A 23,005-nucleotide genomic window follows, 5' to 3' on the forward strand; every position below is an offset into this window, starting at 1 on the left:
GCGATAAACGGGTGAAGGCCGCCATCCATCTCTGTCAGAGAGAAGGATGAGGGAGGGAAGAGTGGATTTGATTAGGGACAGGAGAGCTGCGGTAAAAATGAGTTTGAGAGGCATCACTATCTTGATGGTGAGGAGGTGGTGGGAGGAAGAGAGCAGAGAGTGGAAGGCCTGGTTGAAGGATGTGAATTAGAGGTGATGAGGTTAAGAGCTACAGGAGGAAGGGGACAGAGGTTTGTGGGTCAAGGCATGGGAAATAACAAGTTTGACCATTTATTACCAGGATTGAGCCTTCAGGACGGTCTTAAATGTGGAATCTATTCTAGCTTTGAATTCTTTAGCCTCTGAAGACAGTTCAACTGTGAGGAGCTGTGGTGTCATTGGATTTTGAGCATTCACCCTGAGGAGTATTTAAGAAAATAGTTTGAAACAATCTTTTTTTTCTCTTACTTATTAGCAGACAAGTACTTAAATATCTGCAAAGTGGCATCTGCAATCAGCCAAAATGATTGCGGCACACCATTTTAAAAGGTGTTTTTACAGCCTCGTTCAATAATGAATTCAGTCTGAATAGCTAAGTCATTTATTGGCACACACTCTACAGTTTAAAAAAAAAAAACTCATTTGTTGTGATTTGATGAAGGATAAGAGTTATTCATGTTCAGGGATTTGGCTGCTTTGACTGACAGTCTGGCATAAGGTCAGCCTCAGCTCCAGCTCTTCGCCTGTTGTCGTCTTTCTCAAAGGTACGAAAGAAAGGAAGCGTTTACAATATGACAATCTCCACTCATGGGCTACCAGTGGGTTACATAACTGTGCAGTGCAGTATGGTTCCAGGGTTGCAATACCAAAGATATTGTTCTGCCCGCTTTTGCTGTCTAGACTGTTTGCTTGAATAAATAATAATAATACATTTTATTTATAAGTGCCTTTCAGGACACTCACAAGGACACTGTACAACAATCAACAACACAGCCATGTTACAAAAGGACACCAGAACACTTCTCATACCGAGTAGGTCGAGTACCTAGATCCTGCATTTAGAGAATCTGAAAGAGATCAGTCTTTGATACCTACACCCACTGATGAGACACCAAGGTTAGTTTACAAAAGTTCAGTATTTACAATTTAGTACAGAGTTTGGCTAAAACCAAAAAGCTTAGTACGTCGTAGCTCTGTAGTATGAAAAGGACATTGAAAGAAAGTTTTTCGTGAAACTGAGAAGCTTTTAATCCTTATGTCTAATTTAGGTCTATGGGTGGATGGTAGATTTTTAGGGAGCCTTCAGGCGTAGCATGTAGACAAAAAAGGAATGTGTCAAGTGTCAGTCGTTAAGTGCTTGAAATGCATTTCTTTTTGAATCTGTTAAAAAAAAAAAAAAAAAGCTCACAGAACCCCTTAGCTAAGAAGTAGGATTGAAAGAGAAGAATGGGAAATGAGTGAAAGAACTGAAGTGTATTCTCTGTAAAATAAAAGGACTGCAGTCTCTTCTCAGTGGGGCTTCAAAATAATACGGTTCTTCTGAAATAACCCACTCAACTAATTCCTCCCAAAACGCTGTGCTGTTTTCGAGAGAGGAAAAGAAATGTTGTGTGTCTGAGTCTGCGTGAAGACAGCAAGTGTCTGTATCAGTGTGTATACACATCTGCATGCACAACCTTCCCTGTCTTAATCCTTTTGGAATCCATCCTATTTGGAAGATTTTGATAATTGTTTCTACTTCTGGAACATTGAACAGTCCAAATTTAAAAACTGTTTTGGTTTTGGTTTTTTTCCACACTCTTGGAAGTCAGTTTAGTCAGTTTAGTAATTTTAAATGTTTCTATCATTGCTTTTTTTTTTTTTTGTCTTACTGATTCAAATTTCACAGCTCTTGCATGAAAGTCATACAAACTCAGTTTTTTTGCTATTTGCTTCAGTCGGCTGAAAATCACACCTTCTTCGCTCCTTATGTCCAGAAAATTGACTTTTAGAGATGTGACCGTTTCATACTGTAAGAGCTGAGTGAAATTGTAGCTGAGTGCTTTTGGCTCATCTTTAGTAGTTCTTAAAAGTATCTATAATCTTTTTGACATGGCAGCACATCATAGAAAGCAAGCCACTCTGCAGTTTGGAGTAAAAGCCCAAAAGTATTGGTGAAAGGCTTTGAAGTTTTTATTTATTTATTTTTCTAAAGGCTGTCACACTTAGCATCTAATTCACATAGATAAGCAACTGAGTCTTAAACACACTAAGAAAGCTTTGCCAAAAAAAACCTGCAGTTTAAAAAGTCAGAAATAGTTGACGACACAGTGTTCCTTCAGAAAGAAGTGCCTGACCGAGTTAAAAAAAAAAAACCAGGAGGCAGAGTTAACCCAGTGCTCCCGTTTACCACAAGCTGTGAAGTGGTGAACTGTGAAGACTTGTGCTATGGTGGACAAATAATCTGAGGCAGTGAACAATAGAATTAGGCCTTGCTCTCTTCTGCCCGATGAGTGCCCTAGAAACATGTACTGGATAATAAAGTTAATCCCAACCCCAATTTGTCTTGAATACGTTTTGAACTTCAGCATCATTTATGTTGAACTAAGTATCGTAGTGGTGCCTTCAGGAATCGTCCATCCCTGTATTTGTAGCACTGGTGGTCAAGCTGAATAAATACTGCTGTGCTGTGCTTAGTCCTGAGTGGATTTTTTTGTATATTTTGAAATTTAACATTTAGGTTTAACATTGACACATCATGTTAAACCTAAAATCACAATCAGATCGTTGTCAAACTTGGATGACCAGCTGTACACAAGCTGAAGCTCAATCCAACTAGGAAGAAGATAAAACAGGTTTTTGCAGCCTGCGAGCACTTTCCACCAATAATACAACCAAACGGCTCTGAAAGTTTCCTCTGCAATTCAGTAACAGAATTGTGTTATATCTGCGGCAGCCAATCTCCCACTCCTTGCTGAGCTTTTGTAATTTTGTTTCCTCACTTTGGAAAGCCCGCACGGCTGCACAGCTTGGGGATTATATTTTCTGGGAGGTAAATTGAATTGGCAAACAACGGGGTTGACAGTGATTTTCTTTGGCACTTCATTGGCACAGATCGTGCCAAGAAGCAATCTTAACATGCTCTGGTATGAGGCTCTCATTTGAAATGGTAAGTATTATCCTCTATCTAGTTCTCCACCGTCAGTGTGGCTTCACTTTTATGAAAGCAAGAAGGCACGGGATAGTGTTGTGTATGCGTTCTCTTTCACAGGGTTGGTTTGTTTTCACCTATATTGCTTCAGTGTCAGAAATGTGGGATCCCAGCATTACACTGTACATGTGGAAAGTCCCTTTTTAAAGTGTAGTCGAAGTTTAATTCTTTACTTCAATACCAGTCTGAGAGGCCGACCCAGTAAAGCAGCCGAAATGACAGGAACAGATGAGCAAATGAGAGACGTAAAGTGGTGAAAACAGCTCTGGCAGCTCCATTCCACTGCTATACCAGGGTGCCTTTTTACTTGGAGAGGATTCATTTTTCATTGGTGGATGGCTGTCATATCAGTGCCAGGAAGGCGGCTCAATACTGCTCTGTTTTGATGCTTTCTTATTCCAGATGGCAATAGCACAGTTGCATCTGATTAAACTGCACATTAATGTTGTTTTAGATGAGGGCCAATAAAAGGGATAATTAATAGCTGACAATCTTTGCTCGTGCTCCTTGCTCGTCATTCTCTGCAGATTCCATATTGCACCCAAAATGACAGGAGATGTGATGCAGGATTTATTTCTTTAAAGATTTATCTTTTGAAGACACATGGGAGACTATACTGACTACACTACTAGAGAATTCACCGAAGGGTGAAGTTCCCTCAGCTTTACGGTTCAGCAACTTTCAGCTGATTATTTAGCTGACCAACCTGTGACTGTACTAGTTTGGTTAAAAAAAATAAAAAGTCCAAAACTACTGCACATCAAACAGCAGAAAGGCAATGAACATAACAAAGCTGTTACTAACTACGGAGTGATTTATTTAGCTTTCCAGTTAATAGAAGACAAACACTTTAAACCATGGCATGCATTCAGTAAGTGCTTAGAACTCCCAGTATGAATGATACAGCTTCTCATTACAGCAGAAATAACAAACATCTGGTGAATGTTTGCTCATAAAATTGTATCCGCTGTATATCAATATGTTAATTAGAAGACAGTCAGTGCAAGTTTAAGGATATCCCATTTAACCATACATGATGGAGGGATGCATTGAGAGAGGGTCAACTCTCTTCGCAGTTTAACTACCCTTTATTTTACCACATGATTTGAAATGTGTAAATGACTTTAAATGTCTATTTTGAATTTGCGATCATCCGTTTATGTGCCATGCTTTCCTTCCACTCGTGTTCCTACTTTTCAAAATTGTCAGGTTAAGTTTCAAATGTTTTGTCAGCTGTAGCTAAACTTTGGATGGGAATAGCTATGGGCCCGGACCAATGAATGGCATTCCCACCTGAAAGAGTTTGGAGTCCGTCCCACCGCCTGCATCAGCCTGTTTCGAACGGAGTCTGATTAGAAAATGAAATGAGTAATGAAGTTCCTGTCCTGTTACATTAGATAGTGCATTAGCCTGCAGTTTGGGAGCGATTCCAAATCTCTGAAGGAGGAAGTTCTTCATGTGTCTGAGTCCACTCTCACTAAACACTCTTCTGCAGTTTGAAGCTTAAGGATTTTGTGTGAATCGTATATGCTCGTAGGTGTGTGTGAGTGAGTGTGTGTGAGTGTGTGTGTGTTTGTATTTGCAGTCATAGACGGGTCAGCCAAGAGAAACTCCTCAACTTCACAGAATCTCATCCGCATTTTCTCCACACAAATAATGCACACGCTCACACTCGCGAACCCACTGTGCTTACACTTACACAAATTTGACAATGACACAACCTATCACAAGTGCTGCAAAATAACTGACCTGCCACTCACCCTGAACATAATGTGCTTGCACTTTTCTGTCCCTCTCCTCCTCCCCCAATGTGTCGCCCTCCGGTTCTCTCATCCCACCTTCATCCTCCTCCCTCTGTGTCTCTTCTCGTTCGGCCTTTTTGTCCCATTAATGTCTGTATTTGTGTGTTTCTCACTTCTCCGCCCTGCGTGTTGTCCCTCATAACACTTCCATATCAGCATCAAGAACCTACAAGTGTTTCCAGTTTATGGACGTGTTGTGTTGTTGTTTCCTGATTGTTTTTATGACTTACATACAGTAGAAGAACTGCAAATCAACTGCGAACAAGCAATCCCCAGCAACGTCTCCTGTCCAATCAGAAAGCCTGCAGCTGTGGTTATTGGGACCCTGATTGGCTGACAGGATGAGCCTGACAAAAAAAAAATAATAATAAAGTGCTACTGTGTTTTTCTCTGTGTGTGCAAGCAGCGGTTTGATGATTCAGCAGGGTTTCCAGCTTTCTACGGGGAAATCCTGTGTGAGAGGGCAAGTACCCAATCAGCACTCTGCATCCAGCGCGGTCTGACATGCCAACACGGCGTTCAATCACAGAGCCGGATGTATTGATTAATCCTACACGCGTACGTTAACCCATCTCCAGCCTTTTGTTATTGACTTCCCTCATGTGTTTATTTTTCATTTCTCTTTACTTCAACTCAACGAATGCATGTGGACGACTGTGAGAAGTAGCAGAACCCTGGAGATGCATGTCGCATTAGGATAAGAAAACAGCAATGATTACTAGTTTGAGGCCTGTTTGTATGACGCATGTTTGATCAGCCAGGCTTCTCTAAGCCGTAAAGAATCCCAGAATAAACTGTAAGTCACCACAAAGAGCTTTTTTCCCCCCTGATATAAGACACTAATAAAAGAGAAACAACAGTGCGCTGCAATGAGCCTGCAGGGGAAACTGGTTTCCCTTGAGTTTGTCGATTACATCATCTCACACTCCAATGCTTTACGTTGTTGGTTCAAGCAGGAATTCTCCATCAGACTGAGGCTATACGTGTTACAGATTACTAGCTGCTAAAAAAAAAAACACTTTTCTCCCCCTGACAGTCATCACCCACGCCATATTCTGTTGCATGATTCACTTACAACCCTCCTGCATCTGTTGATCATAGGAAAGCCGACTAGCACCTGCGAGTTTGCGGATTTGTAGTACTGTTGGTTTTACACGCTGTTTAGCAGCTGTCAGAAGGGGGTTTGCTTCCCACATGCACTGAGGTGCAGAACATCTGTGGAAGCTGTAAACTCCGGTAGACAGGGCGACGTGAGTCCGGGAAACACTTAAGAAACTCCCCATAGAAAAGTTTGCTATCTCATCACTGTTCAAAAGAGGCCCAAACTCTCAGTGAACCTGATCTCTGATTGGTTTTCACTGCCCTGTTCGCCAAAACTGTCATCAAGAATTAAAATGCTGAACGATGATGTTCACTTTTCTTGTTTTTTGGTGTTTGCAGTAACACACACACACACACACACACACACACACACACACACACACACACACACACACACACACACACACACACACACACACACACACACACACACACAAACACACACACAATGAGTTGGGGTGTTCAATGGAACTTGAAATAACTAACTTTGGGGTTACTGATTAATGTTTAACATCATATTGGCCACACTTTGTGATCTGGGTATTTAAGTGATGACACATGAAGTCAGTTTGTCAGAAAGAGAATGAATCAACACAAAAATTAGCAAAGCAGCTAATCAGTCGGCGCTGGTTTCATAAATGCCACCTGACTTTTCTTTGAGGATTGAAGTTATTCCATGAAACGTTGTTGGGTTGTTTTTTTTTTAATGACAGGATGGAGCACGTCACACTTCTCTGATGCCACTGAACACATCAAAGATTTGTGACTGGGTTTAATTCCATGCTCCTTCTCCTTCCTTTATCTCCAGAGGGGGTTTTCACAAAGACGGATTAGCAAGTTAGCCAGACGTCTTCAAAAAGATACTTAGGTCGCAATTCTCACTCTGCAGGGCTGAATCTGATTCCTAAACGGCTTATTTTTAGGTATGATAATAATGTCAGAGTAGTTTATCAGCTCATATCACTACTACGAAGAGATTGGACTAATCTTATACAGCTTCGTAGGTAACTTCCCAATCCGGACTTTTGAGATTTCCTGCAGTCGCTCATCAGTTTCTGGTATTTCTTATATCTGCCAATCATTTGACATCAAACATTATTTTCAGATCTTTATCATCCATATTTCCTCACTTTTATAGCGCTCCTCTCTTCCTATCCCCCCCAGTCTCTCTTTCACAGATTGTCCTTTCACCCCTTTTCTCCTCCTCCCATAAACCATCCCTCTGTCAGTCTCCAGCAGTTGCCGTGGTTACAGTTTGTTCTGCTCATCAGGCGCCTGCTGTGCCTAACCAGACTGTCAACAGTTTAATTACTCATCCTCTCATCCCTCCATCCTTTCTCACTTCTGTACTACGGTTTTCCGCGTTGCCTCCTCCTCTGACTCGGGAGCCACTTTTGTCACTCCTTCACTCTTTTGCATCCTTTCATCATTTCCTTCCATTGCACTCTGACTCATATTGGGTTGTATGGCCTTTTTTTTTCTTTTTCTCTCTCATCCGTCCTTCCATTCATCCTCCTCTGCAAGTCAGAGCTTTATTAGTTTAGTTTGTCTTATCCAACATAGTTATTCCTCTGTTCCCTTATCACCCACCTCTCCAGTGTCATCACACACCATTTCATTCTTCATTTTTCTCTCCCACTCCATCATGTGAGTGTTACTCCCTCTTAAACAGTCAGTCCTGAAATGACTGCTCTTCGTCACGCTATCATTCTATACCTCTCCGTCCATCATCTACCTCTTTTGTTCTTCAGCTGTTGACAGCGGCCTGACGTCTCCTCCTTTCGATCCCCCTTTCTTTTCCCTAACAAACCCCGGCTCTCACTTCTCTTCCTTCTCCATTTCTCATCCATTCATCCGCCCATTCATCCATCAAGTGCCGCCTTCGTACATCGACAACATCTCCTCTTGTTTCAGGGTTTCAAATCTTATGTCGCCTTGATTGAAAGGGGGTCGTATCAGAAAGGATTCATTCATCATCATCTGATGTCTCCTTATTCATGTCTTTATCTCTTTCAGATCTTATTTTTGCTTCATACATGAAAAAGAGGATTAGTGGTCGTTAATTCTTTCCAACTTTTTCTTGTCAGTGTCACTATTTGCTGTGCTCTGTAATACTTAACTGACAGTTTATCAAACCCCTCCCCTTGCTCCCCAGCTTTCAGCCAATCATAGATCAGCAACTGTAACCAGGCAAGGTAAGCCTTGAACCTCTATAAGAGCACTGCCTTGTTTTGTTTTTTTTTAACGCCACAACTTCCAAAATTAGCAAAGTGCAAATGAGCAATTAATTGATCTGCATATTTCTAAGTCACTCTCACTAGGTGGTCCACTTCATGCCCTCTTTCTTCTCTTCTCCATCATCTACTTGCCAGTCTGTTCTTCTTGGCAAGGCCCTCGTCTTTGAACAGTGAGCATCCCATCTGTTCGTTTCACGTAGCCTCCAAGTGACACACACCCTCCGAAACAAAGAGCCTCCACAGCGTAGCAATCACAAGATCGTTTTTAAAAAAAAATCGTCTTTTATTCCAGTTTGAACCGCTTGACTCTTACCTGCTCTGCTTTCTTAACACTGTCATTAGACGGAGAGTTAAGCCAGTAATAGAATCAGGGTTTGGTTAATGGATATCAAAAGGCCTCTTAATGTTGACATTTGAAAAAGATTCACACCGTGGAAAGCCGAGTCAAAAACGGTTGTAAATGGTTAACGGAGCAAATACTGAAGCCCTTTGTCACTTATCAAGGAGCTCGTTGTTCTTAAAAAATAGTTCCACATGTGGTGGATTGTTTTCAGCCTGCATCTCTTTTGTTTGCCTCATAGTTGCCTTGTTGTTGTTGTTGTTTTTTTTGACATGGAAAAGCCCCCATGGTGCAACCCATTCCCCTTGTAGTTGTTATCTCGAAATAGCTCATTACTTGTCAGCCATCTTTTCCCAGACTTTTTGGGGTCATTTAAGACTAATTGTAGCCGATGGAAGAACAGTAGAAAGCCACATAATGACGACCATCTGTCATTTCTAATTATTTCTTCCTCATCTCTACGTCTATTTTTATCTCTCTGTTAATTCATCATTTTAGCCTGAATGTGCCTTTTGAACAACATCCACGTCATTCATCCTGCTTAAAATCATTTTGGTTTTTATTTTCCACTTATTTTACCATCACATCCAGTCATTTTCCCTCTTGATGTATTTTCTCCCAGCACTGATGTATCAATCTTTAAGTTGTAACCGCTCCCCCATCTGATCTCTTTCTCTGCTGCTATAAACCCTTTATCATGTCATTCTTCTTTTCTAATCCATCCCACCTTTTCTTTTCTTTTTTTTCTCTTCCCTTCATCTGTCTTTCTTTCCCCTGTCAGTGAACGAAGTCGATCTCTGCTTTTCACTCTTCTTCTTTAATCCTTCCATGTGACCTCTCTTAGCCCTCGCTGCCCCTCACTATGTGCTGGCTCACCGCGCCCTCCACTTCTCCTCTCTCTCTCCGCCCCCCCGCCCCCCCCCCCCCTGCCTCTCTTTATCATCTCCCTTTACCTCCCTGGTGCATTTTTCCCCCCTCTTCTCCCGTGTCCATTTCGTTCTCATTGCCCTCCTATCCTTCCCTACGTCCCCTCACTCGCTCTGATCTCCTGTGTCAGTGTGCCAAATCTGTGTGTGCGTGTGCTGCAACGTAGCTCACGTTAAAACAAATGGAGAAAAGCTTGTGTGCTCCTGCCACCACACACACACACACATGCACTGCATCCACACTCCCAGAGTGACACACACACACACGCACGACACGCCAGGTGAGATTACATAAAAGCGAGGTGATGAAAGCCCAGCTCAGACGCACCGATGAGTAATCTGATACAGGACAGCTGGCTGACACACGCACACACAAAACGAGAGATAGCAGGACTCTCTGTGTGGTTATGTAGAGCGAGAACAAAAAAAAAAAAAAGAGAGAAAGGAGGTGTGGAAGGACCAGAATAGAAGGATAAGAAAAGAAAAGCAAACAATCCTCTGTGCCATGTGGGAGATTTGTGTTTTTCTTCTGTGTACTCTGACATTTGCCTCTTGTGTTTTGGTTGTTGTGAACGCACATCTGTTCATTATTTATAGGCCTGCGTGAGGATGTATGTGTGTGTGTAGGTGTGTGTGTATGTGTGTGTGTGTGTGTGTGTGTGAGAGAGAGAGGGGGAGAACACAGAGTTCCCAGTCCAGCATTGATGTGCTCAATGATTCAGCACAGAGAGCTAACCATGCAAACATGAATCTACCTTTCCTCGCTACTTTGTGTGTGTGTGTGTGTGTGTGTGTGTGTGTGTGTGTGTGTGTGTGTATGTTTGTTACTGCATGGACGTTACCTTTTCCGTCTGTGCGGCTCTATAATCCGAATCAGCTCCACATGTTATCCAGGTTTGTGTGTGTTTGTGTGTGTGTGTGAGTGTGAGGGGTTAGCACTGATCTCGCCCCAGGTGTTTCTCGTCGTGTCGGGCCAGCAGTCGGAGGTGTAGGGGAGGAGGAGGAGGAGGAGGAGGAAGGGAGGGAGGGGGTTTTTGTGTGTTTGTGCGAAAACCTGTCCCTACTCCCCCTTCACACACACGCGCCCACCGCTCACTTTAAAAAGCAGTAAGATGTAGGTCAGTGTCAGAGAGAGAGTCACAGAAACTCCAATCCCACAATATCCTCTTAGAGTTCTATAGATGAAGAAAACGTGGAAAATCCAGAATTACTCGCTCAATCCTGGTGTGGTATTCCAAAATGACGACCTCAGTTTGAGAAAAAAAAATCCACGGATCCACTTCGCTTGAAATCCTATTTCTTGCGTTTTGATACGATTCCCTCATGGCTGCATTCAACTTTTTATTCTGGAATCCTGGAGAATCTCTGTCATCTCCTTTTTCTCCCTCACTCATACAGCCATGTCTCTTGTCTTCTTAATAATTCATCTGGCTCTGTGACTTCTTTTTTTTTTTTTTTTTGCTGTACTCTTTCACACTTTCCGTTTTCCCCACTCTCTCCTCCTCATTCCTTACTTCCTTTTACCCACTTCCAGGGTGTGTCACAGGGCCTCTGTGCACCCTTCAAGCACCCGCATCGAACAAGTCGCTCATCTATGACCTTGGAGGGAGGTGCGGAAAAGGAAAAAGGAGGATTGGGAGTAAGATGGAGAGATGGCCTGAAACCTGAAAAAGAGAAGAAACAATAAGAGAATGAAGTCTGTGAGGAGTACGTTTGTTCTATTTCTGCACTCACATAAATCACAAAAACTCTGGAATGATTCCATTACTACGTTCTTCTCCCTCTTTTTTTCCTCCAGCAATCCCCATGCATCCCTCCTTTTAAGTGTTCATCATTCACTTCTCCTGTATGGCCTCTTAAAATCCCCCCTCCCTGTCTCACAACATCTCATTTTTTTTTGTCCTCCCTGACTCCCCCCCCCTCCCTCCTTCCTCCTCACCTGTCGGTCAGAGAGAATCAATAGTTCTGAGACCCTCTTAGCGCCTCTCAGCAGGCTGCATTGGCTTGCTCTTGAGCGCGCACACGCACGCGCGCACACACACTCGGTAGCATGCATACACAAACAAGCACACACACATTCAGGCACGCTTCCACACACTACGCACACTCCTCCAACACGGTCCCCACCATGCGCACACACCACGCATACACACACATCTACTAAGTAGTCATGCAGTGATACTCTCCTGCAAGCGCACACAGCCTCTGCATCCCCCCCTTCCAATCACACACACACACACACACACACACACACACACACACACACACACACACACACACACACACACACACAGCTAATGAAACAACACAGCTATTGATCAGCACTATAAAAGTCAGTCAGTTCAGAAGTCAGCCCCCCCACACTCCCCAGCCTGTCAATCAGACTCCAAAAGCCGACACCTTTAAGAAGACAATCTCATTATCTCGCGCTAAAGCTGCAGACTCACTTGTGTGTGTGTGTGTTTTCTTTGCGAGTGTGTTCCTAAGACTGTGGTTTTGCACATTAATGCAGCAGCTTTGTATGTGCAGCCTCTCTACCTATTTTCTGCCTCCCTGACTGCAATTGCACATCCCTGATTTTCTTGTTTCACTTCTGTTTTTCTGCGTCTCCTCCTCTGGTATTCACTTTTCCACTGTGTCTCTTTTCTTTTCGTCCATTTTTTTTTTCTCAAATCCTCCTCTCCTCCTTTCTGCCTTATCTTCTATCTCTTTTGCTCTTTTTTTTCTCTGCCCTCCGCTTGATGAAAAGGTGAAATTACTAACCTTGTTTTCCGGATCATTCCACCACGACCCGTGGAAGCCGTCACATCTCCACTGTCCCTGCCGCTCGCTCTCTGTCTCAGCTCCGTGGAAAAACACCCATCTCTCTCTCTCTCTCTCTCTCTCTCTCTCTCTCTCTCTCTCTCTCTCGCTCACGCTGTCCTCTCTATCTCTCACTGTCTATCCCCCCCCTTCTCTCTCTCTCTCTCTCTCCTCCCGCTGGTCGTCCCCTCTCTCGGTCTCGACAGCTGCAGCGCTCTGTCTGCCTCCTCTGTCGCTCTTCCGTCAGACTGTAGGCTGATTGAATTTTAAGTCATGTTAATCCCACAGTACAGGTGCTGAATGAAGGAGTGGACGCAGCAAAAGAGAAGCATGAGAAGAAAAAAAAAATCACAGAATGCAGGGACTAAGCTGGCTTGTATTTCTTGAAATCTCTTCTTTCCTTCAGGGAGGGTTATTTTTTTTTGTCAACTTGTGCTGCCTTTACTCAGTCACTTCTTCTTGATTTATCCATTTATCTGCATCTTTATCCTCTGGCTCTGCCTTGATCTTTTTTTTTGGCTTACTTTGTCCTTATCTCTTGGTGTAGGAGGAGAGGGAGTGTGTGATTCCCAGCAAGAAGCAGAAGAGAGGACTGTGATCCGTCTCCGGCAGCATCGAGCATCGGTCTGAGAGGGAGAGAGAGAGAGAGAGAGAGAGAGAGAGAGAGAGAGGAGTGAAGTTTAAGAGCAGGAGATATTGAGCATGGGTGGGTAAAGCAGAGGGAAAAATAAGAGAGGAGAATAAAGATGGAATCCTGTGGGAGAAGGAGGAATAATGAGAGGCTTGGAAGGGAGAGGAGGAGTGAAAAAAAGAGAGAGAGGATTGGAACCAGCGTAGAGTGAAGATGAGTAACAAAGGGCAGTAACGGAAAATAGACAAGTTAATGATTTAAATACAAGCTCGGCTACTACAGTACATATATTAGACTCGAACGTACTCGAGCATTTCCATCTTCTGTAATCTGATTATCTACTTTATTTCATGCCTGGATTTAAAGGATCCTTGTCAGATTTAGAACTTTCACACAGAACATACAGCTAGCTTTATAGAAATAAGACGGCAATCATACGTTGAATAAAGCCGTTCCAGTAGTACCACCTCCACCAGCTTTGAACTGAAATGCAGCTCATACCGCGCCCCATTCTGAACGTTTCACATCGTCAAAAGTCCCATTGCAATGAGCAAAACAAGAGCGACCTCTTTCTAAATACATTAGCTGCTCTTCTGCAAAAAGCCTAGTGTTGTTGTAGTTTCACCCTCAGTACAACTGACCTCTAAAACCAATTAATAATGCATACCCACGCTACAGCATTGCCTTATGCAGCTGTTCCTTACAGTGACATTTGCGACTGAAGATTATTTTTATGCTTGCTGTAAACACTCTAATTGAAATAGTAAAGTTAAACTTACTCCATGTCATTGTCAAGCTGTTATAACGATAAAGCTGTCTCTACCGGTTTTTGAAGACGCAAGCGTTTGGTGCCAAAACAAGCGAAAACAGTCAATGATTGAGAAATGCTTATGGCGTGGTTTGGGTTTAGTCTTATTGATGTACGGTCAGAAAAGAAACCCTGCGTTCGAGGACAGCTGATGTTGTGTGAGTGTCCGCATCTTGAGACCACATATAAAGAAATCTAATGACGGCAACTTTATGAATTTATAATGATTCTGTTTTGTAATTTGGTTCGGTGCACTTTGGCGCCTGCTGAAGGTCTCTGAGTGCAACTGCAGTCTCGTAACACATGATGCTTTTACCGTTTGCTTGTCAAGTATGTGGAGGTATTCAACTGGTTATTAGAACTAAAGGGCGTGGCTAAATGGTTACATTAGAGGTTGCGTTAGTATGCTAGTTGATACAGGTTTGCTAGCTTCCTAACGTATAAAGCTAATTTGAAGATTGTCAAGTACAAAGACAACCTTTTTGGCATGAGCTGTATTCATTCATTCATTCATTTGAATTCAGACCTGCGACATAACTTGAGATGGCTTGTTGCTTTAAAGCTGTGGTATTACTTCTTTTACATGAGAAGAGGATCTGATGACTTCTCCCACCACTGATGCAGGGTCAGGGGAATAACATCAGGAAGAGAAGATGAAGGAAGAGGAGGAGATAAACTTCGTCCTTCATGACAAGTTGAAGCAAAGCTCTTAGCGCTTCGAGCAGCCCCGGGTCAGACCGGGATGACAGGAGGAGCAAAGGAGGATGATTAAGAAGGAGTAAGCACAGAGCGGCCACATGTGAGAAAAGAGGAAGAGAAGAAGGGGGGGCGAGGATCTCCGAGGGCTTCAGGGAGATAAGTGAGGAAGAGAGGGGTTAGTGAAGGATGGGAGGGTACGAGCGGAAGGAGTGATAGCATGGCGATAGGAACAAGTGTAGCTGATACCACTTCAAACGGTGGTCGAGAGCTTGATTTTCCCACTGCGTAGATACCCGCTGGAAATAGCTGTTTAATGGAAATGGTCTGTGGGATTGAGTGTGTGTGTGTGTGTGTGTGTGTGTCGGTGAGTGGCCCATCGCTCAGGCAGAACCTATAATGTCTGAGATATTGGATGTTGGAATTAAGTCGCTTTCCAACATTGACATACATGCAGGTCCATTTTGTCAACACAATCTCACACAGGAGATGAAACATAGAGAGATGGGAATACAAAAAAAGATGACGCTAGAAGGAGATTTGCTTGTTCTATTGGTGAATTGGTTTTTCACGTCTCTCAATTTCCACCAGGGAGTCAATTTTGTCCTTCACTCACTTCTCCATCTCCGAAATCTTCCTCTCACTGTAGCTACCCCTCCTGCTTCTTTATCATGGCCTTTTCAAGCATTAACTTCCTCATCCCATTTCCATTTCTTTCTTCGAGTTATTTTTATCCCTCTTCACTGTCACCCTCATTTTTCCCCCTCCTGTTGCCTGTTGTATTTTTAACCTAGCAATAGCCAGACCTCCCTCAAAGCAAGGTCCAAGCAAGGAGAAGTATGATATATCTTTTCGGCCAATCCTTACAGCGATCGCCTTTATGGCTCGTTGATTCCCAATTAATCAGACCTCGAGTGGTTTGGCACCCAGTCCTCTGCCAGCAAGGCAGAGCGACCTTGCTGGATGAAATAAACTAACATGACCCACTGCTGGGTGATGGATGGAGTGAGTTCACCAGTCAGGAGAAAATCTCATTAGTGACTGACTTTTGGTTTACATATGAGGAATGTATCCAGCACTTAATGCTAGAGCAACTGAAAATCAGTTTACCTGCTGATTAAATTAAATAAGTGCCACAGAAACATTCATCTGTTGGGGAAAGATCAAAGACTTCTTATCACAGAACATTTCCTCTGACCACATGTCAATTGTGATAAAGTGAAAAAGCCGAGAGTGTGTCTCTTTTTCTTTCTAGGGCTGGGAGCTAAACGGAGATTGGCAGGATCCTCTTGAGTTCATTCTCAGAGATGCTGCAGTTAATCAGTGAGAGGGCCGCGCCAGCTCTGCTGCGGTCAGGCCAAATTAGCCCTCAAAGTAAAACAGTTGCAGGGAAGTTGGCCCACTGACCCCGGGTGGAATTAATCTTAAACTTTATCTTTTTTTTTATTTTTTTTATATTGGTTGTCAACTTAAACGTGATGTCAACAAAGTGGAAACGACTCTTCGTTGAGGTATTTCTGTCGCCCTCTCTGATGCTTGCTTACATCAGCTGAGGATTTGGGAATATATAAAGCTGTGTTGTGAGTCGACACAGTATCTGAGTTATTTCTTTACTATTGTTTCTATAAAGTATGGCTCCAAGTATTTTGTCTTTTTACATCATCGTTTTTGCTTTTGAACTAAAAACCACAATCTTCAGATTTAAAGGGACTCTACTGAAGACAGATTTAACCGTAGGTGTAACATTCTCCTATAAACCAAGAATCAACATTTAAAGGTACCGGATGGGCTTTTTAACTGATAGTGCTAAAGACCAGCGACCAGGTGCTCTATTTGATCCTGTTCACAGAGACTTCTGTTCGCCAGCTAAACACATTGCCAAATGTTTTACATTACTCCATTGATCCAAAGTGTTTCTGACTGAGTTATGATTGTTTAATTTTTATTTGTGCTGGGACCATTATGAAGCACGGAAAGAGCCACACTCCAGCATGTATCTACTGTACAGCACCCGTTTATAGATGAACCTTTAAAGAAACATGAAAAGAAAGTGAACTGAGCCATCACCCTTAAATACCATAGCCATTTATCTGTGCGTTATAGAGAATTCAATTATCCAACACATTTGAAGAGCTCAAAGTTCTACAGAAAAAAGGTCGTAGTAACTTTTGTTTCTTTGACAGAAAACTCCTCAGGGCTCCTTTAACCTCCACTGTGCTGCAATATAAAGAGACAGCCATAGTTTCTTTAAGGTATATGTATATTTAGATTTGCCCTTTTAAAAGTGGGAATGCATAAAACATTACTTGGACAGAATTCAACGACTAAAGAGAAGACAAAACGTTTTGTGTTTCTGAATGTTCCCTTCACTGGCTGTTTGTTACCAACCATCAGACAACAGACAGGCGACAACATGTGGTGGTCAAATCACAGGATGAAACATTGAAAAGAAAGTTCAGAACATGTTAATGCTACAAACAACATCTGATAATGTGTCTGCGACAGAAATGAAAAAAGAGCAAAGTGTACACCTCCCATTCCACTTATGTTCATCTGTCATTTGGCCAGTTCGCCATCAAGTGAGCACCAGTGTGTTGTCTGTAAATGAGTCACGGTGAGTTTGAGACACAGCCGCTAAATTTAGGCAACACTGAGACACACAACAACAAACACACTCACTGAACGCCTGAACATGTCTCACGTAATCACCAGAGGGCCGAATGCTCCCATTCAAACACGTATAGATTCACACATGGACACACGTGGAGCGGACATCTCACACGGTCTGTATCCAACCCACACACACACACACACACACACACACACACAGAATGATTGAGCACACACTCACTTGGAGATTGGCATGATTGCACACACAAACGTACAATAATGTCGCACAAATCAGGACATGACCAGCACACCCTGCGGTTTACACACACACACACACACCTCCTAAAGGGCTAAATGAACCTCGCACGCACAGACGCTCACACACTCGCTCGGCTGTGATGTGAGGGGTAAATGGCGCGGAGGGTTAGATCGAAGGGCAGATCTCCCTCGATTTGTCTCAATATAGTGATAATGAGAGACAAGGGCAGTCCCACATACACACACCACTTCACAATCGTGTTTCTGCTCTTGAAGCCGTTTACATGTCATTGTGCTTTTATTTATTCCCCCTGCATTAGTAATAGCGTTTCCAAATGATTTCCCTGTTACTGCTGCCAGAGTTGTACCAGCCATGAGCAGCAGTCAGTGAAGTATGAGGGAAACATGCTGGGCCTTGTTTGTCTATAGTGCTTTAAGTGTAAAAAAAACTTGACAAATTCACTCCGACTTAAAGGCACAGAGCCGAAATGACTCCAGGGTTATGTTGTTTGGAGGAGAAAATAGTCGAGTATGCAAGCCAAAATGTTTCAAGAGTGGGTTACTTTAATGCAATATGTGCTGCTTGAGTTCACAGTTAGAGGAAATTTCACAAATGGGTAAGAGCCATCGAGTGACAGACTTTTAGTTCTGGACTTTATAAATAAATACGAATCTGTGAGGACCTAAAAAATGCTGTGAAAAAAGTCTTTTAACACTGAAATGCCGAGTTAGGAAGTGTAGGTAAGATTTTCAAGTGTAGTATTATTGTTTCCCTTAAAACATGCAGCAGTATATTGGAATTAGTTTGAGAATTTCTGGGTTGTTTGCCTTTTGTGAATATCTTCGGCGACACCAAAAAAAAGTTTGCCTGCGTACGTGAATATAATCAGATTTCTCCGCGCTGATGCACAACCTTTTGTTGCTGTCACCATATTTCAACGATTTCTCCTTGCGGCTATTTTCCTTTTGAACATCACAATGAAACTGTGCTTTTAGCATAGCGGAGCGTGTTTCGAGAGGTTCTCCCCGAAGAAAGACGTGCCACTCCTTAAATTGCACTGGAAGCACACAAAGTTTGTCGCGTAGCCGAGAGAGTGCTCGTCAACACAATGCAGACTCCAGAGTGTCTCGGCAGCTGACATGTTTGGCGTGTGTCGTCGAGGAGAGTGAATGAATGTGCTGCAGAATATTCAGACACCAACATACAGTCACAGCAGGATTAAGGTGTTTAAATAACTGAACTGCTCTTTAATGATGACATACCTTGTTGGGATTATGCTTTTTTTGACGATGAGAAATACTGCTTATGATTGGATTATTTACAACTAAACATAGCTGAATACTCGTCTCACAGGAGGACATGCTGGCCTGTTAAACGCAGGTGTAACTGATGCCATTTAGAATCGGCTTGCTGTCAGTTCAAACATGCCAGAGCCCTGGTGTTGCTCACGCTGGCTCACTGGCTGGACTTACTGGCACAGTAACTTAAGTGAAGGTTGCCAAATTTCACATCCTCTTTTTGTGGAAGTCTGCAACTGAGTCTTGAGTTTCTCCCGCCAGACAGTGATGATTTCAGCACCACGGACAGCGCTAATAAAAAAGAACCCAAACATAGCACGGCAGCAGGAGGATCAGGAGCTCTAATTAAACCGCGTCAGTCAAACCAAATGTGAAAACCTATAAATACTAACAAGAAATAAACAAGCAACCAATATTAATCAGTTATAAATATTGACATAAATAATGCATGATGTTCTGTGCTGAGAAAAAATCTTGACAGTTTTAGCACATTGGGTAAATAAGAGGCAGCTATTAGTCATGTGGTGTTCTGGGCTCCCCTGCTCCCTGAAAATAGAGACTATGGTTGCTTTGGGATTAAAGGCATCCTGCTGAGCCGTAGATGGAAGGCAAGGACTGAATGTGGCTGTGCTGGTTGAGTCAACATTTCTATTTTGGTTATCTATTTAAACAGGAGTCCAGCTATTTGCTCAATATTTAAGACTGTGCGTACTTGGATAAATCATCTTTTCACCGCTGACAGTCGTCATTGAAACACAGAGCTCATTAGATGAGACCAAGGCCGTTGTCAGGATGGTAAAGTGAAACTGTTTGAATAGAGTTTTTCACAGTGTGATCATGGAGACGCTGTTTGCTTTGATCTTTGTGAGGAGACATCTGACTCACTGAATCCTGTCTTGCTTACCTTGTATTCCCTCAGCTAATTTAACCTCAAGGTATCATGGCCCGTTTAATCCATATTTGATGAGTTGTAGTTGGAAAATGAGATTAAATATGAGCATGTTATGACTGTTACGACACAAATTCACAAATGTCTTTTTTCCATGTCCGATCACATTCTAACATTCTCTGATCACGATATTAAAACACGTCTTTGCGTTTTGTTTGCCGTCATGAACGCATCCATCTGCTCGTGTGCTAAAACATTAGTTACTGCTGTGATTCAAACTTAAGGAGACATTTTGTAACGTAAACCCAAAGCAAACAGGAGCAGATGTTTGAATTGATAAAGTTGAGTTTTTACAGTTTGCAGTCATAATTCTGAAAGAGGGGTTCCTCCTTTATGTACTGCTGAAGTATTTCTTCAGGACTTCAACTTGAAGGTCATAACTTCAGAATTCAAAATCTCGTACCACGGTGAACTCTTTTATACTTAATGGTTAGCTACAAATTTTCTGTTAGGTCTGCTAGATTCACACCAGTAAAAGTTCAAAATCTTAGAGAGAGAATAAAGAAAGTAGTTTGAGCAGTGAAATGCATCTCAGAAAAATACTTTCAAATCACCGATGTGAAACTTAAGAAGTCAATTTTAGAGTTACATAAACTTCAGACAAAAAGAAAAGGGAGAGGCTCTGAGAGCAACAGTACGGAGACAAACAAGAAAAAAAAAAAGAAGGGTCGGGGCGGGCCCTGTTCAGGGGTCTCATCTGGAGCGTTTCCATCCCTTTCTTTGTCTGCTTTTCACCTGCCTATCATTTCTTTCTTTTCCTTTTGGTTTATTGAATCAATTCAACCCGATCTTTAACACTTCCAATAATCAGAATAGGTATCAGAAATACTTTTTTAATCTTCTGGGAATTTAGGCTTTATAGTTTCTCGTACACATAATGTCCAAAAAGCCTGAAGATACAAGACTGAAGCATTGTCACTGTTACAGCAATGTGCTTTATACCTACAGTAAAATTACAAAATAAGTAGTTACTTAGTTTAACTGACAATTCTTTTATCTGTTCAATATATTCAAGCAGCTTGAAGCAAAACTGTGAATTGACTCCTCCATTCCGGAGTTAAAAACATTTTCACTTTAATCTCTCCTTGCATGCTGTGGGTTTGTTCATTAAAAACACACAGGAGACGCTGGCTGGAGTTAGAATTCAAACCACAGCCACGTAACCTGCTGCTGGTGCAGCGGATACTGAACTACACATCAACCCTAAAACTCAAATTATCTCTCTCCTCTGACAGGTTAACAAGTATCCACTGACATGAGCAAGAGTGCATCGAAAGAAGTGCCATTCAAACGTTTCTCCTTTTTAAAACCCAGCGCCTGGAGCTCATCAGCCAATGGTAGTCTTAAAAAAAGTGAACTCAAATGAGCCAGCATGTATATCCAAATTAAATTCATCGTAAAAACTCTTGCCACTGTTCAAAGCTAATATGTTTAGCCGGCCTGTTTTGTTGCAGAATATCACTTTATCCTGTGATTTAAGACCAAATAGGATTTCATTCTGCTTCTGGTGCGTGTCTATGTGATCGGGGTAGTAATAGGGTTTAGTGAGCTGGAATCTGAGAGTGAAGCTATGAATTCCTAATGTTCTCCACAGGCTTTAAAAGGTTGAAGATCTCCTGCTGCTTTTATGCTGTTTCAAAACTGTCTGGACTACCCCTGGTTCAGCTGTATGGATTTTAGAGGGGGGGCTGATGTGTTGATTTAAAAAAAAAAAAAAATACTTTAAAGTGTCTGTAGCTTTATTGTGCAATAGAGGGGTATGCAAACAGTTCCGAAAAGGGAGGAAATTGGCATCCAAATGTTTGTGATTCATTACAGGATCCAATATGGTGCCAGTTCTTACAATGTCCACACAACACAAAAAAGAAACTATTCTACTATGAGACAATCATTCACAAGTTCAAGTTGAATTAGCACAGTAGACCAAACAGCTGCTATCAGTCTGAGACGGCACACTCTGTGGGTTTGGAGTACATCACAAGTCGTTTAATGCGTCACCGGCCTACTGCTTAAGGATTCCCAAAATACCACTAAGTAGCTATCTGTTTTAATAAGCTCACATCCCAGGGTCCCAGCGAGAGACTGAGAAGGCCTCCTTTTAGCTATTTCAACGCCCCATTTGTTGATCACAGATGAGTCTGAGTCACACTGTTTCCAGGAAACATGGCTCGTGTGCATCGTCCTGGTGCATGTATCTCACCCGGCTGGAAGGAATGATTCTTATTTCACGGTGGCTCATCATCTGCATCAGCTTTTGTTTTAAAGATCTACTCTCACCAGTCCTTAGGGAATAGTGTGAACCTCGGTAACCCTTATACATTTTCTGGGATTGACATGTAAGTGGTTACAGCCATAGCAATATTTCAGAGCATTGGAGGAAAACTGTCAGTCCCTTTAACTCAAAACACAACACTGAGTTAGTGCAAAGCCTCTGCCTTTCAGACTGCTGTTTAAGACAATCTGCTGGTGCTTTTACACCAAATGGACTTTCTTTAAGTTGCCAAACATTGAAGCGAATTGGGTTCAGTGAAAAGCATTTTCCTTTTGAGAGAAGAAAAACTCCCAGAGTTATTCATTTTAACATTTATGTATACACTGTATGCTGAAGATAGTGTGCTAAAGCTGTTGTTTTCCTGCAGTGACATCCTTTGTCTTAGAAGTATGTGAAGTTCAGCACCATGGACAGAGTCCCGTGCCACTGATGGATGAAACTGAAACATATTTAGAAAGTCTTCACCTCACTTACTGTCAAAGCATTTTGGACAAATGCAACTTTTCTGTTCTCCTTTTTTATGTCGATTGTTTTATATCGTCGTTACAAAATACACAAGAAAAAGTTAAAACCAGACTAAAACAGCGGTGTCTCATGAAGCCTCGGGAGCACAGCTGCATGTATGCACATAAAGCTGCATGTCATTGTATCTGTTCGATTTTTTTTTTTTTTTTTTTTCAGACTTTATGAGCCTATTTAAGGTGGAAATATTCCTAAACCCAGATCCCAAGATGAACTGTGAGGTATAAATTGCTTTGCCGCGGTGCAGTGATAGGGGTTATTACTGGAAAGAGCACCAATCACGTTTTTTTTTTTATTTCAGTGAGGAAAAAGCCCCATGGCAAATGTCAAACACTGAATCCAGATGAAGTTTTCAGGCGCACAGCCATGAAATAGTCACGCACAGATGTGTTATCTTTGTAATGAGGCTGGTAGTAGAGCCAAGCGTGTGAGGTGTCTTTTGTCTTTCCTTGCTGCAGTTAAACATTTCCAGTGTATCTCAAAGATGTCAAGGCCACTAGAATTAGAACGGAGAGGGTTTTTAATGATGAATGGTAATCAGTTCCTTCAAGCAAAAAAAAAAACAAAAGGAAAAAACGTAAGA

General features: G+C 42.2%; 2 protein-coding genes across 4 annotated transcripts in view; one reads left to right on the top strand and one right to left on the bottom strand.

Moving 5' to 3' along the window:
- The window catches only part of LOC306841332 (leucine-rich repeat and fibronectin type-III domain-containing protein 4), a 37,633-nt gene extending 24,339 nt beyond the window's left edge, over positions 1–13,294 (bottom strand). Inside the window, exons 1-2 of the mRNA XM_079371156.1 lie at positions 12,339–13,294; positions 10,418–11,239 (exon numbers count right to left, since the gene is read on the bottom strand). The gene's annotated coding sequence lies outside the window, so the exon portion shown is untranslated. The remainder of the gene's footprint in view (positions 1–10,417; positions 11,240–12,338) is intronic.
- The window catches only part of LOC306841331 (pyruvate carboxylase, mitochondrial-like), a 259,771-nt gene that overhangs the window by 172,690 nt on the left and 64,076 nt on the right, over positions 1–23,005 (top strand). The window lies entirely within an intron of this gene.

This window comes from Symphodus melops, assembly GCF_947650265.1.
Source record: "Symphodus melops genome assembly, chromosome: 20".
NCBI classification, from domain to species: domain Eukaryota; kingdom Metazoa; phylum Chordata; class Actinopteri; order Labriformes; family Labridae; genus Symphodus; species Symphodus melops.